The 13,685-nt window shown below is 41.6% G+C and overlaps 1 long non-coding RNA gene across 1 annotated transcript; it reads right to left on the reverse strand.

Annotated features, from left to right (window-relative positions):
- Positions 1-746: 746 nt before the first annotated feature.
- On the reverse strand, positions 747-4,461 carry LOC111927680 (uncharacterized). Its single transcript, XR_002863706.2, has 3 exons — positions 4,250-4,461; positions 4,008-4,119; positions 747-3,444 (listed from the first exon to the last, which is right to left on the reverse strand). It is a non-coding gene; the product is annotated as an uncharacterized LOC111927680 (long non-coding RNA).
- Positions 4,462-13,685: the final 9,224 nt, after the last annotated feature.

The raw sequence follows: 13,685 nt of genomic DNA on the forward strand, positions 1-13,685 counted from the left end.
GATGAAAACATGCTCCTGCTTTAGCATCCTGCTGGAGGCAGCAGCTCAGGAGCTGTGCTTGGCACTGAGTCCCCACAGCCAGGTGAGAGGGGGATTGCTGCTGAAGTCCTTTCTTTGTGCATCCAAAGCGATCCAGGAAAGGGCCTGGGGACTGTGGAAAGCCCCTGGTAAAAATACTGCTTAAAAACAGCCACCTGCCCTGTGTGATGTGGGGGCACAAAACCATCCCCAGGGCTGCAAGATCTCTGCACTTCTTCAGGGTATTAAACTTCCTTGTTGTACCTTTTCCACCTGCTTTGCTATTTGCTTTAATTCCCTGTGCCTAGCAGCACTAGGAATGCTCCCTGTTTTCTTTTCCCTTCCCCCCGCCCCCCCCCAAAATCCTTCTATGGGTAATGGATTTTGTATGCTAACTCACATCACTGAAATACCATGAATTACACAAGTAGGAGTAAAAGGCATTGGTTCTGCTCTTGCCAGGAAAGATCCTCAACCTATTGGAAATAATGATTATTTGCACTGTATAAATTGGATTTCTGCCATGAACAATATTAGAAGGAAAAGGCAGTGAGCAGTATTACTCTGCTGCTGTGTATTCATTGTGTTAAAACAAAAATAGACATAATATCAGATAGCTACCACCTGGAAACTGCATTATATATTTGGGTGAGAATACAATCCCAGTCTGCAAACACATTTGCACATGATTACTTTTACATATTGCAAGAAATTTCCTTGAAATTCAGTGTGTGTAACATTAGTAGTTTTTATTCAAATTTGCAGAAGACAACTTAGAGGAAGAGGCCAAAAATAGTTCTTTCTATCAAGAAGGTTTAATTAATTTTCTCTCATAATTCAGGGAAGGAGGATTGTTGGAATCAAAGACATATAATCAGTGAACATATTATTAGTTAGTTCTAACTTAACTGTCCACATGTAGAATTCTTTAGACATCAAAAGCCACTTCATTGCATATCTAGAAGGGATTCTTTTTTCTTAAAAACAAGGCAGACTTATTCTCAGAACTATCTGAAAATTAAAATTTGTATTTCAAAGAAAAATTGCTAATATTATAAATCAGGATCTTTCACAAAAAAAAGAAACCCAACACCTTCAAATGTGAAACCTGACAAATTCAAAATACATACACAGAGAGATCTTCTCCTTTTTTGCTGTTTCCTTTTCACACTGACACTGTAAAATCGATAACATCAAAATTGTTCTGTTTTTGCTTTTCATTTTCCTTTTTATTGCCTTCAATAATTTTGAAATTTCCTCATCTTTGAAAAAGAAAAATGGAAGGGTCCCTTGTTTGTGTCACACTTCAAGCACTAGAAAGACTTTTCAAAGTTCCAACAGCAACCAGCAGCAGAAACATTTGAAAATGAAAAAAAAATAAATTGTTTGTGTGGGTAGAGTTGCCTGTTCAGCTTTCATTTTACTGTCCCCAGTTTCAAAGAAATATTTGACACTGTTAAAATTTCAAAGCAATCAGACTTTGGTGTTTCAAAGGTTTACAAGAATTTCCTTTGAAAAACTGTGTAGTGTCAGACAGAACAATGTTCAGAAGAAAACCCTGATGGTGGCAGAAGCTGGTTATTTGTGTTGGAGTCCCAATACCAAAGAGCATCAGAAGAAACAACCCTTCCCAAATACTCAGAGCAGCAACGCTCTAATAAAAGAAAATAACTTATACAAACCCCATAATTTGTCTCTTACGGCGTCTCCTCCTAATTGAGGAGATCTGGTAAGGAGAAAGATTTGTGAGTGGCCACTGAGTCTGCATGAACTCCTCTTTAGACATCTAACATGTGGAACTTAACAGGGATCTGATTTTCACACATCATGCAAAATCAGACCCTTCAAATGTGTTTCAAGTTCAAGGCCTTGAACACAGCACATTTCTTGGCCCATACAACACAGCACAAGCAAATTGCACCATGATAGAGACACATCTGCACACTACTCCACAGAGCAGTACACAGAATAAAAAATATACAAGGATTCATAAACTGAGAGAAGAAATTGTGCAAGTGGAATGTCACAGACACAAAAAAAAAAAGGCATCCTCTGTTTTATTGTTAATGATGCAATCTGATTTTGCACCAGTAAAAGGGTCTGCAGGAGTCACACACTGCCACTGCACAAGGACTGCACAATTCAGAGAACCCAGGTGGAACTGAATGTACTTTCTCATCCTCCACATACTTTGTACACAGCCAAGAGATGGCCTGAGCCTCACAAGCTACGCTGAATAATCTGGAATTTTAGAGTGGAAAATGTAAAAGAAAATCCTCCTTTGTGTATGTGCACAGGTGAAAGTGCATCCCTCAGCCAGCCTGTAGCTCAAAGCCTGCCAGACAGAGAGGTTACCAAAATCAGAAAATATCCCAGATTTAAGAAGACCCAGCTCATCTCAGAATAGCACTATAATTTTTGAATCTAAGCAAAGCTTTTTTACAAAATGGAAATTGGACAAAAGTGTAACTCAGAAGCTTACACATAAGCAAATACCAGCATAGATATACCCTAAACCCACCATGTCTTTCTGAAAGTAGAAAATAACACTCCAAGAGACACAAATAACCTTAATGTATCCTCTTCAATATCTGTAACTAAGGCACTGACACCATATCAGTACTTTCAGAATTAATGAGATGTCAATGCCTTTGTTGCATATATTGATCTGTTCACCAGACCACAAAAAAAAAGACATGTGACCACATGGTGAACATCTGCACAGGCTTTTTGGATGACTTTTCCACCTTGACTTTGGCACGGGGAAAACTTGATATTCATACCATCATTAACATTTCCTCCATCTGATCTATGTATTAAGGAATCACAAGTTGCCACGTTATTATTTTTTTTACCTTGGGGATTGTTTTTTTGGACAATAAATCTTACTTTCCTTTTCATGTTGTTACAGATGAAGAGCACTTTCTAAGCAAAAATTGAGCAGATTTTTTAAATGAATTTGAAGCAATTAAGTGCCTTTACATGTAATCTCTGGGTCCTGAAACTTGAGCACCTCAATCTGAAAGTGAAGAAATGCAGTCCCAAACTGCATGTCCAGGAGAGTGGAGACTCCCTGTTAAAAGTTCAAATAAATTTCAGATGCAAAAAATTACGACTCCTATTCAGACAGCATCTCTTGCCAGTGGGTTAATGCAGCTCTCAGTTTGCATCTCCAGTGCTTGGCTTGGTTTCTCAACTCCCTTTCACTGTTTGATCAAAACCCACGTGGAAGATTTTATCTCAGTCAGATGTCTGTTGTCATCGGGATTTACTCAGCTCTCTTTGGCCATAAAGCAGGGAACAGATCGAAGGATCACCGAATTCAGGAAAAGCCTCTCACTGACCCAAACCACCTGGCAAAAGTGATTTCCTTCAGTCCAGGGCATGCATCCCACAAATGGCTATAAACTAACAAAAATGTACAGCCTGCAGGAATACAAAGAAATACAACAGTGAACTCAAGCTGTTGAATGAGCAGCATGGCCAGCCCCTCCCCAGGATGGTTTCTTGATTAGGCAACACCAATGCAGAAGAACTCCACATGGATAATTTATGGTTCACATAAATATCACATTATTATAACATTTTCCTGTTCACTCAGAGATAATAAGAGACATACTCCAAATCAATATTTATTATTTTAGCTTTCCTTCCTCCCTGATGTTAAGGTTGACATCCTTCCTCCCCCATTTATAGCCTGCCATTGCTTACTGAACCCCTCCACAACCCCTGAGATAAGGATGTGGAGGAGATTCATAGATCATGATAGCAATAAACCGATCCTTCCAGACACATTTAACCACAATGCAATACTGTCAAGCTCCGAAGACAAGCTGTTCCCTGAGGAGCAGAACTACTGAACCTTGATTTCCTGCAGTTCAATGTCCCAGAGCTTTCCTTTTTAACCCTAAACAACACCTCTCTCCTTGCAGCATCCTCAGATCCCCACACATCCCCTCAGTCCTGTACATGTCCCTGTAATATTTTACCTTGCAGTTATCTCCAGTTGCCTTCACATCTCCCAGGCTTTCTGGTGACTCCACTCATTTCTCCCTCATGCCCTTGCTGCTATTTTCTGTCTTGACACTTGGGCAGGAGGCACTGGGATTGGGGTGGAGAAACAGAGTGGAGATTTGGTCTGCCACCTGGCCAGCCATGGGGCTGCCAAACCCAGCACAGAGCACTAATTTGTTCAGACAAGAGTTGAAGAAAACCTCTGTCCATCACCCACCTGCCAGGTGGGATTGATAAATTCAGATGGCTGGAAAAACTCCCCCTTCTCAGGTTTGGACCCAAGAGGTCACAAGTTCCCAGAGAGCCATCAGGCAGGTGACAGAAAATCTTCACTTTCTTCTCCCAGTACCACAAAACTTGCTGACCCACCCCACACTCTGCTTTTCAGTCAGTGGTCAACTGACACAGCTGCACATGATCTTCACCAGACTGACCAAAGTCTTCTTGAGGCAGTTTTACATGGCACCAATCACCTTTTTTTTTTTTTTTTTTATTTCTAATGCTAAATTTAACATAAATATATTTGTTTGTTATTTTTGTCAATGTTGCCAGCCCAAATCCATGAGAATGTCAAACTTGGTTATGCTGCTGGTGTTTTGCTCTCTCTGAGGTGGATCATTTCTTTCACTGTTGTGTTATTTACACAATTTCCTTGTTCAGAAAGAAGGGGAAAAATCACTTAATATTACTTGGTGTAAAGCCTCAAAACGCACAGCGAAGACAAACAAGCAGTATGCACATTTACTTGTGCAGCTCTTATAAACAAAGTTTAGCTGCCTGAATCCTGGTGATTTATACATTTTGGGCAAACATTGAGCTAATATGTGATTCATGTCCCCAGGCACACTCCAAAGCCGCACTGTGTTCCCTCCACTGTGTTTTAGACGTGTGCAACAGAATGTTATTGTTTGATCCAAAACATGTGTTATGACTTGTTTCCTTCTCCTTTGGTGTTTTAGCAGAGGTTTTTGGCAACCCTGATTCCTTTACCAAGATTATCAGAATAAAAGGGTCAGATTATACTTTCATTTACTTGGAGGAAACTGAGAGGGTGGGAAAAATACATTTTATGTCCTTCTGTGAGCCAGTAGCTGTCCCTGTGGGCACTCTCTGGCCCTGTCTTTTCTTCCATGACTCAAGTTTCACCTTCAAGTCTTGGCTTTCACCAGGAAGAAGTGAGAACATATCCTGAAAGACACTTTGACACCAATTGATCATTTTGCTCACCTAAGACTATCATTTATATGCTAACAGAACTTTCAAGGCTGCCATTCAGCTGCCAGCGAGTCCCCAAACGGGTTCTGAAGTTTTCTCAGGTCACCTCAGACTCAGCAGTGACTCAAGACTGACAGATCAGCCAGGGCTCCTGCTGCAGCTGGGCTTCTGGGAGGTGAAATGCAGGTTCAGTGCCAGCTCCAGTGCAGCAACCAAGCTTGGAGAGTGACAAACAGCATCTCTCTGCCACTGCGGCATGAGGGACTCCCTGAAAGGGGCAGCCTGATTCTGCTTTTCCTTCTGCTTCCCAATTCCCAGCAGAGCCTCTGTGGATACCAAAAGCTGCCCAAGAATGGCAGGAGACGCTGTGCCAGCAGCTGATGAGTTAATTACTGGAGTGAGATTAAGGAGAAAAGAGGCTGAGGCCGTGGTGTCCCGGGTGGTGACAGATGGACTTCACCCAGCTAAAATGATTGCCATCAGTGCTATGCCCACGGTGGCACAGCTGTGTGTGCTCACACCGGGAGACACGTCACGGAACAGATCCAGATGGAAACAGCTAGTCCAGATCATTTTTCACATCATTAGACATGTTTGTTGGCAGCCAGACAGAGGGTGACAGGGAGGCAGAAGGGACAAAGGAGGGTCAGCAGGGAGGAGTGAAAATGATGCTTAAATGGCATCAGACAAGGGCACACAGGCCAGCAAAGCCCAAATGTTATCTTTAAGTCACTTGGCATTCTCCAGATATCACTGGAAAAGGGGATCTGGATTTCACAGGCACACAGGACTATTCTTTACTATTGCCCAGACTCCATATCCTACATTATTATCATTTCATTTCACCTTTTGGCCTGGAAGCACATAGAATGTTTTTTTATTTTATAAAAAAATAAAATTTTAAAAAAAAGATAAATAATATATAGATTTTCATGTACAAAAGGAGCAATGAAGGTAGAAAACAGACATGATCAGACTGAAATTTGCATCTTCTGTGGGTTTCTTTAATAAATATATCAACTTTTTTGGTAGAGACAATCCTTCCTTGACTGCAGTTCACATCACAGTATTATGTACAGCAGATGTTTGACTGATGTTTGAGCAAGCTATAAAATATGAGATGGCAATGAGATTGTCACTTATTCTTTGTTGAAAAACTTCCCTACATCACAGAGAAGAGAGAAAGAGAAGGAGGAATCCACACTTCCCTTGACATTGTGTGCTGCATTAGAGCTGTGGGCTTCCTCGTGCCTTGTAAGGTGAATTTTTAAGGATTCCAGTTATTGAACAGTCTATAAAATCCTTTCTTTAGCTTTAAATAAATGATAAATCCAAGCCCCACTCTCAGCAGAACAAAATGTGAGAGAACACATATTGTGCAGATACATATTGTACAGTGCTGCCAACAGCTGTTGCCATAATTAAAGAGAGTAGTATTTGAAACAGTAATAAAAATCAGAAAACAGAATTGAAAATATGACTTTTCACTGGTTTCTTTCTGGCAGGCAGCCTCATGTGACACACCTGAAGAGTAAGAGGCTGCTGCTTATCTTTCAGCAGTGAATTCCTGGCATTCTGAGCTTCAGCAGCAATCATTCTCTTCATCTTCAGACTTTCACTATCTTTTATATTTATTTGTGTTAGAAGTAGATTAAATTACTATCACACCAATGTGCCTTTATTTTCTGATAAGACAGCATTGTCTCCATGCTAGATAATATGTGTTGTTGATGCATCCTAGTAGGCATTTACTCTTTTATGTGAGATTTTAGGAAAAATAATATGTTTTTAGTTATTGGATTTATATTTTGATTAAGTTTGTCAGAATAAAACAACAGCACTTACATAAACAAATGAAAGATCCAGCAAGTCCTCAGGCATTTAGTTTAGACTGACTGTGGATATTCTGCTGGCATGAGATTATATGAAATTTTTTTGCTGCTCTAATAATAATCACCATATAAAATCTAAGATAACTGTGCCTAGAAAGCAAAATTACAGAGTGAATTTTTTATGCAGCCTATAATCTGAAATTAACTGGCACTCTCTTATTGTTTATGGACTACATTGTCCCATTGGTCTCAATGGCAGATTACAAATATAAAGTAACATAAAGTCTTTGTACCAAGGAATTTGCAGTCTACTAGATGAGTTAGCTTAGAAATGATGAAATAACACAACCAGCAAGTAGGGTTTTCTTTTTCTTATCCTTGTTTTTTAGTAATAAAACATCACCATATCACTGATAGGAATTTTACAAATTTTCATTACTACTAGGCAAACACCTCAGTAGAGCATCTGGGAAATGGCTGCCATTACAAAAAGATTTCTGGTAATTAAAGGCAATGATTAGCTCCACAAGTTGAATATGTTGGATTATGAACATGAATGTTGGATATGAATATGGCTGAAATACTCATTCTAGATGCCTTTGCTTTCATATGTAATGTTTTCAGTTACCAAGGCATGATAGATTCTTCATTGAAAACCTACCCAAATTTTCCTACCTGGGAGTTCTAAGTGAATTAGACACACTTTGTACCTTGTTTCTATCAGCCAATATTTATTATTCAACTAGAACCAAGGGTAATTCTCCAGTGCTTGAGAGTTAAGGAAACTTCACAGGTCAGTTTTTCTAACTCAGTGCTTTACAATACAACCCCATTGCCATATAAATCACCAATAAATAATAACCTCCTTAACACTATCTTCACTTTCCATTAACCAAAATGTTCTTAACTTTAAATTGCAAAATTAAATTAAGGAATATTGCTCTATCCAGCATTACTGGTGCTGTTCATCATTTCACTATTCAATAAAATGGAATGTAACAACAGGATTCAACCTGTAGGTTCACTCTTAGAGAATTGCAATCAAGTTCCATGTTGCACTACTTCAGCTGGAAAAAGGAAAGTCTACAGATGAAATTTGTATTTAAAAATATTTCTAGATACAAATACAATTTTATTTGGCTAACTATTTGGGAAATGCAGTTTCTCTTTAGAAGTGTAAATCAGTAGTAGCTGCCTTTTTACACAATTGCTGCTGACATTTCTGTTACTTTCAGCAACTCTGCATCTATTTCACATATGCCAATTATATATAATGTGGGCATATTTGCAATGAATTATAACAAAAATGTCATGTAACAGCTTAGCAAGAATAAGGCAAATAACACAACTCCAACAACAAAAATACCAAAAATATCAAAACTTTCAAGCAGGCCCACAAAAAAAACCTCTAATGGTTAAAGAGCATGTGGTCAGAGCTCCCTCAAAGGCCAGCAAACTCAACTTTCAATGACAGAAAGGATGCACTCTTTAGTTAGGATGCACTCTTTAGTTATGAAGTAAAGTGAGAAACTTTAGCCATTGTCACTGCTTGTCCTGAAAAATAAAAAAGATGTGTTTTGGTGGCAATTTTCTTATTAGATTGAATCTAAATATAACCTTTTCTGAGTGATGGCTTACTCACGATGAGAATACACCTAATGGCAGCAGCCCTTCATTTGATAATAATATTTTTTTTTTGATTTTTCAAATATATAGCTCAAAATAAATTCTTAAAAGACAGAGTATCCCATAAAATTAATTCCTTACAAATACCAAAAAAAAATTAAAAATCCACATATTTCACTTAATTTCCACTCTCTGTTTTTCCTTCTGCGTCTTCAGTGAAGTTATTCTGAGCTCCATCTCGCTCTTGATAGTTTGTATTTCAGTTGCATCCTTCAGTTTGCAGCTTCTGTATTTATTTTTTTTCACTTCAGTTCATAATGAAGGAACAAGAAGTCCTTGCCTTGGCAGCCAAGGGTGCACCTGTACTTGTTAAGAGTCACAGCAGTTGTGGATGTTGCAGCCCAGGCATTCCCTGATCTCAAATCTCTCTGGCATCATTTATCCAGCCATTCTGTGCCAGGGTAGCTGAGAGTAGCTCACCTGTGCAAACACCACTTCCAATCTTGGTAGAGCACTATCAGTGCAAGCTGCAGTAAATATTCTTCATATGGCAGAAGATAATCAGAGCCTGTTTCACCCCATTTGTCACAGCAGAGCTGCAAACAGCAGTTGTTGCTATCTGCTGGTGCAGCTTCAGGGGGGCACAGATGACTCAAGAATCCCTGCAGGTTTTGAAAGCTGTGGTGAAGGCTCCTGTGTTTGCTCGAGATCAGCAAAATTCTATTAAACATAATCCCTTTGCATAGGTTTTAAATTCCCACAATTCCTCTGTCTTCAAAAATATGAACAGTGCTGCCTCTCTAAAAGGCACACAACCAATGGCTTGTCTATCTGCAAGTACCACACCAAAATATACTTTATTATTCTCAGTCAATCTTTCCCAGGTGTACATTTTGGTTTTCCAGTGCACTGGCAAGAAATAGATTTGCTGAACCCCAAAAAAGATCACTGTTTTCAGCAGTGACTATAACTGTTTGAATCCACCATCCCAGAGCTGGTGGAGGACAAGCACAGTGATTTTCTCACCTGCCTCCTCACTGCAAAGTTTGAGAAGTTGAGTTTGTCACAGTGATTGCTGCTTGGCTGGGAGCACAGACATGTGCCTGAGCTCTAGAGAGTGATGTCATCTCTTTTATCTTCCAAATGCATTTTCCTCTGTCTTTGAAAAAGAATTGGATGAGGAGTGACTGATTCAATTTTTCTCCACTACTGAGTCTTGCACCCTGTATCTGCAGCCACAGGCTGTGTGTTTGGGCTGGATGCATCGAGGTATTCCTCACCAGCCTCTGTGCTCCTGATACTATCAGTCATTTTTAAATGGCCTTGGTAACTGGCTGGCTAATGAGTAGGTCTGTCTTCCAAAATAGTTTATTATACAAAAGAGTCCAGATAATCAAAGTAGTGATGGAATTTTAAAATCACATCTGACCTGCTTCTCCAGACAACTTCATTCATTCCAATATAAAGTCTATGACATGAATGTAAGAAATGCAAACCACTATTAGGTTTTGGTTTTCAACACCTTTTCATTATCTGCATTATACTCTAAACTGATGCATGACTCATAAAAATGAGTAAAAATGAGTAAAAGACTCAGTCAAAATGGTCTTGGCAGATATTATCAAAAACATTGTTGATCCATTCGAGCATCACTTCTAAGTGGGCAGCATCAAATATAACTATTCTGTATCCAAGAAAGGAATTCATTCCATGCTAATCTAAAGAAGTACTTCACCTCTAACTGTGTCAAAACTGGCAGCACAGGTATCAAGCCATCCCATCAGCAGCTGCTGGATTAAGCCCCAAGCTATGGTGCCAAATTCTACACATACTCCTCACAAACGTGTCTCCTGGAAATGTTTGCCAGTAGTAAACAGAAGATTGCAAATGGTTTTGAAGTCGCCACCCTGGTAATGTTTCTGTGTATCCTGTGAGGTTATGCACATGGCCTCTGCACAGTTTAATCAAAAGCATTTATATTGGCAGATTCAATATTTCCAGAGCTGTTGGTACTTAACATCCCTGCCTGCTCCAGAGGAGATGGCAGAGGGCAGGGGGTTTGCAAAACAGTGATTTATTGCTGGGTTGCTTTTAATATGACAACAAATTAATGTCTTTGCCAGGTCCTTTGCCTCTCCTGCACACACTACATCCCTGATGTGCTCTGCTGGTCTGTAACCTGAGAGGACCCATCCCATCCCTAACCCTGACATTGAGTGTTCCCTGTTTACATCTTACAGCAATAAATTGCAAGTTTTCTTCACAGACTCTTAAATTTTCTGGATATAGTCTTTCAAAGAGCAATAGGAAAACAACTCCCCTTACACAGTATCAGGAATTCTCCCAGTCACCTCCTGAAGCCTACAGCATTCTCACACACTGTTCCAGCACAGAAGGAAGCAACAGCACAATGCCTTACTGAGAAGTCAATGGTAAAAGTTGCCTTCCTCTCCTGTATCTGAATGAGGTACATGATGGCACACATCTGTTTGGTGTTTAAATGCTATTCACACTCCTCTTTAACCTCACAATGTGACTTCCTAAAAAGCAGCAGTAAATGTGCTTTAGGAGATGACTTTTTCCACGAGATACTGTAAAAACTGTAGTGGCTGAAGATGTGGTAGTCTATCAGATGAGCACAGAAGACTCAGGAGTCACACGATTTCTGATGATCAAACTTCAGATCTGCTGACAATGGCGTAAATTCAGGGATTACTCTTGTGAGAGCCACCCACAGTAACAATAGTGGGAACTGTTAGCTGATGTGATGAAGAACTAACCACCACAAGCACAAGGGCCTGGAGAAGGGCAGAGCACAGTGCCAAGCAGAGGAAGCCCCACAGCACCTGGTCCTGCGTACTCCCAGGGACCTCAGCACACGACAGCCCATCCATGGTTTGGGTGTTGGACAACTCTGCAGGAGCTGCTCTCACCAGAAAGCCTTGCAGACTGAGCAGGGTTATTGCTTCCAGGTCTTCAGGACTCATTGTGGGATGGGCATTTGGGCAATGGTGTAAAATGTACTACAGGATGTCTTAAAGGAATTAGTAGGAGGGTGAAGGTTGCTTGCAAAGGAACAAGCATGGAAAAATACAGAGGTAAGTCAATAAAAAGAGACAGTTGCATGTGAACAGGCTGCTGGTCATTATGCTTGTTTGGTCATGCCCTGATTTTCTTGTTAAATTGCATTTCTGATTGCTTTCCTGGGTGAGGGACCATGTTCTGTGTGTGTGTGTGTGTGTGTGTTTGTGTGTTTGTGTGCAGTAGCTGGAGTCAAGCTATGGAGCAGAGGGCCTGTGTGTCTGGGTACCAGGATCTGGAGAAACCAGTGTGTGTTTGTGTGCTTTTCCTTAGGGAGCATCACTCCTGAGAGTGTCCATGTAGGGTAGGTGGTGTGAAAGCCAGTTTTGGGGGAGGCTGGATACCAGAGAGACACCAGAGGTCTGGCAGTCAGATCCTGGCATGGCAATAGGTCTGCACAATCTACAGGGGGACCAGTGTGTGTGTGTTTGTGTGTGTTTTTGTGTGTGTGTGTGAGTGTCTGGCTGCAGCAACCAGACTGGAGCTGCAGACCCATCCCTACAACCACATGGGTGTCCTGGCCTCCAAAGGATCAGCCAAGAATAAACCAGTGGCAGAGAGGCAGAGGTCAGGCAGGGCACAGAACAGTGCCATGAGTGACCTGAGGACTGTCATCCCCCGTTCCCAACCACCAGCTCAAACCTCCCTGCTGAGCAGGGCACAGGAGGCTGCAGGCAGAGCTCCACAGATGGGGCTGTCACAGCTCCAGGTCACAAGGAGCACGGTCTCTGCCTGTGAAATTCTTGCTCTCTCAAGACAGAAGCAAGGTCCTGAAGCAGAGATGGCCACGCAAGAGCAGCCATGTGGTGGAAGACACGTGTGGGAGCTCCAGTGCTTCGCAGTATTGCAGTGCCCAGAGGCAGCCTGTGCCCACAGAGCACCTGTGGGACTGTCAGAACTCGCCTGTTGGTCTGGTGAAAGGTCTGACAGTGGCACAGCTGCTTCCAGGTGGCCCATGCTGTGTCCCAAGGGTGTGGGTTGCAGTGGTGTTTCAGCTCCTGCCTCACAGGACAGTGACAGCTGTGAACTGAGCCTGTCCTTTCATCTCTGGCTGTGGTGGCACATCTGTCTCCTGATTCAGGGGACCAGCAGGGCCAGCCCTCCTCTCCCCACAGGTTGTTGGTACAAAACAGGACAGTGGGGACACTGTGGACCCTCAGGCTGCCCTGCTGCAGCTGCTCCTGTGCCATCACAGCAAAGCCATGTACTTGCATTCACTTGTAGCTGGGGCACCGGTGCTGAATTCTTAATAAAACAGACTCTGATAGGTTGCAGCTAAGATGCAAACAGATGGCAGAAGGCTTTGAGCTCAGCTGATGTGAAGAGCTGTCAGAAGGAACTGGGAAGTGCTTTCCCTTTTCAGGGTGGTGGGCCGGGGTGGCTCCAGGCGATGCCACACATCCTTGCCAAAGGCATCGCGCCCTCCCACCGGCGCATCTGCGGCTCTGGGCTCCCAGGGAGCTCCCTTGCGAGCCAGAAAGGGATATCTTCTAATGCAGGGAAGGTGAGGGCCAGAAGATTCACTTCTTTTAGCAATTGGCCACACTCCAGAGCTGCAATCTGATCCAGGACTCTAGCTCAGGAGTAGAGGAGGATTTTAACTGCCCTGAATTTTGTATTAAATGGAGCATGTTAGAAAATCCTGTACACATCTGAGAAACTACAAGCCTAGGCATTAAAAAAACATGCTTCCTTAAAACATAGAAAAGTAAGAATGTTCACCTTTGAGCTCTCAATTACAAGTGTTCAGGGGACAATAGACCTGTGCAAGGAACAGGCAGTTTGTAATTGATGTGATTTATTAGGTTGTTTTTCTGCTCTATGAATATCTATAAACCTGGTGCAACTGTTACATGCATTTGTTTATTCAAATACATTTGACTAACGGTGTTCAGAAGC

This window comes from Cyanistes caeruleus, chromosome 3 (genome assembly GCF_971803275.1).
Source record: "Cyanistes caeruleus chromosome 3, bCyaCae1.hap1.1, whole genome shotgun sequence".
Classification (NCBI taxonomy): domain Eukaryota; kingdom Metazoa; phylum Chordata; class Aves; order Passeriformes; family Paridae; genus Cyanistes; species Cyanistes caeruleus.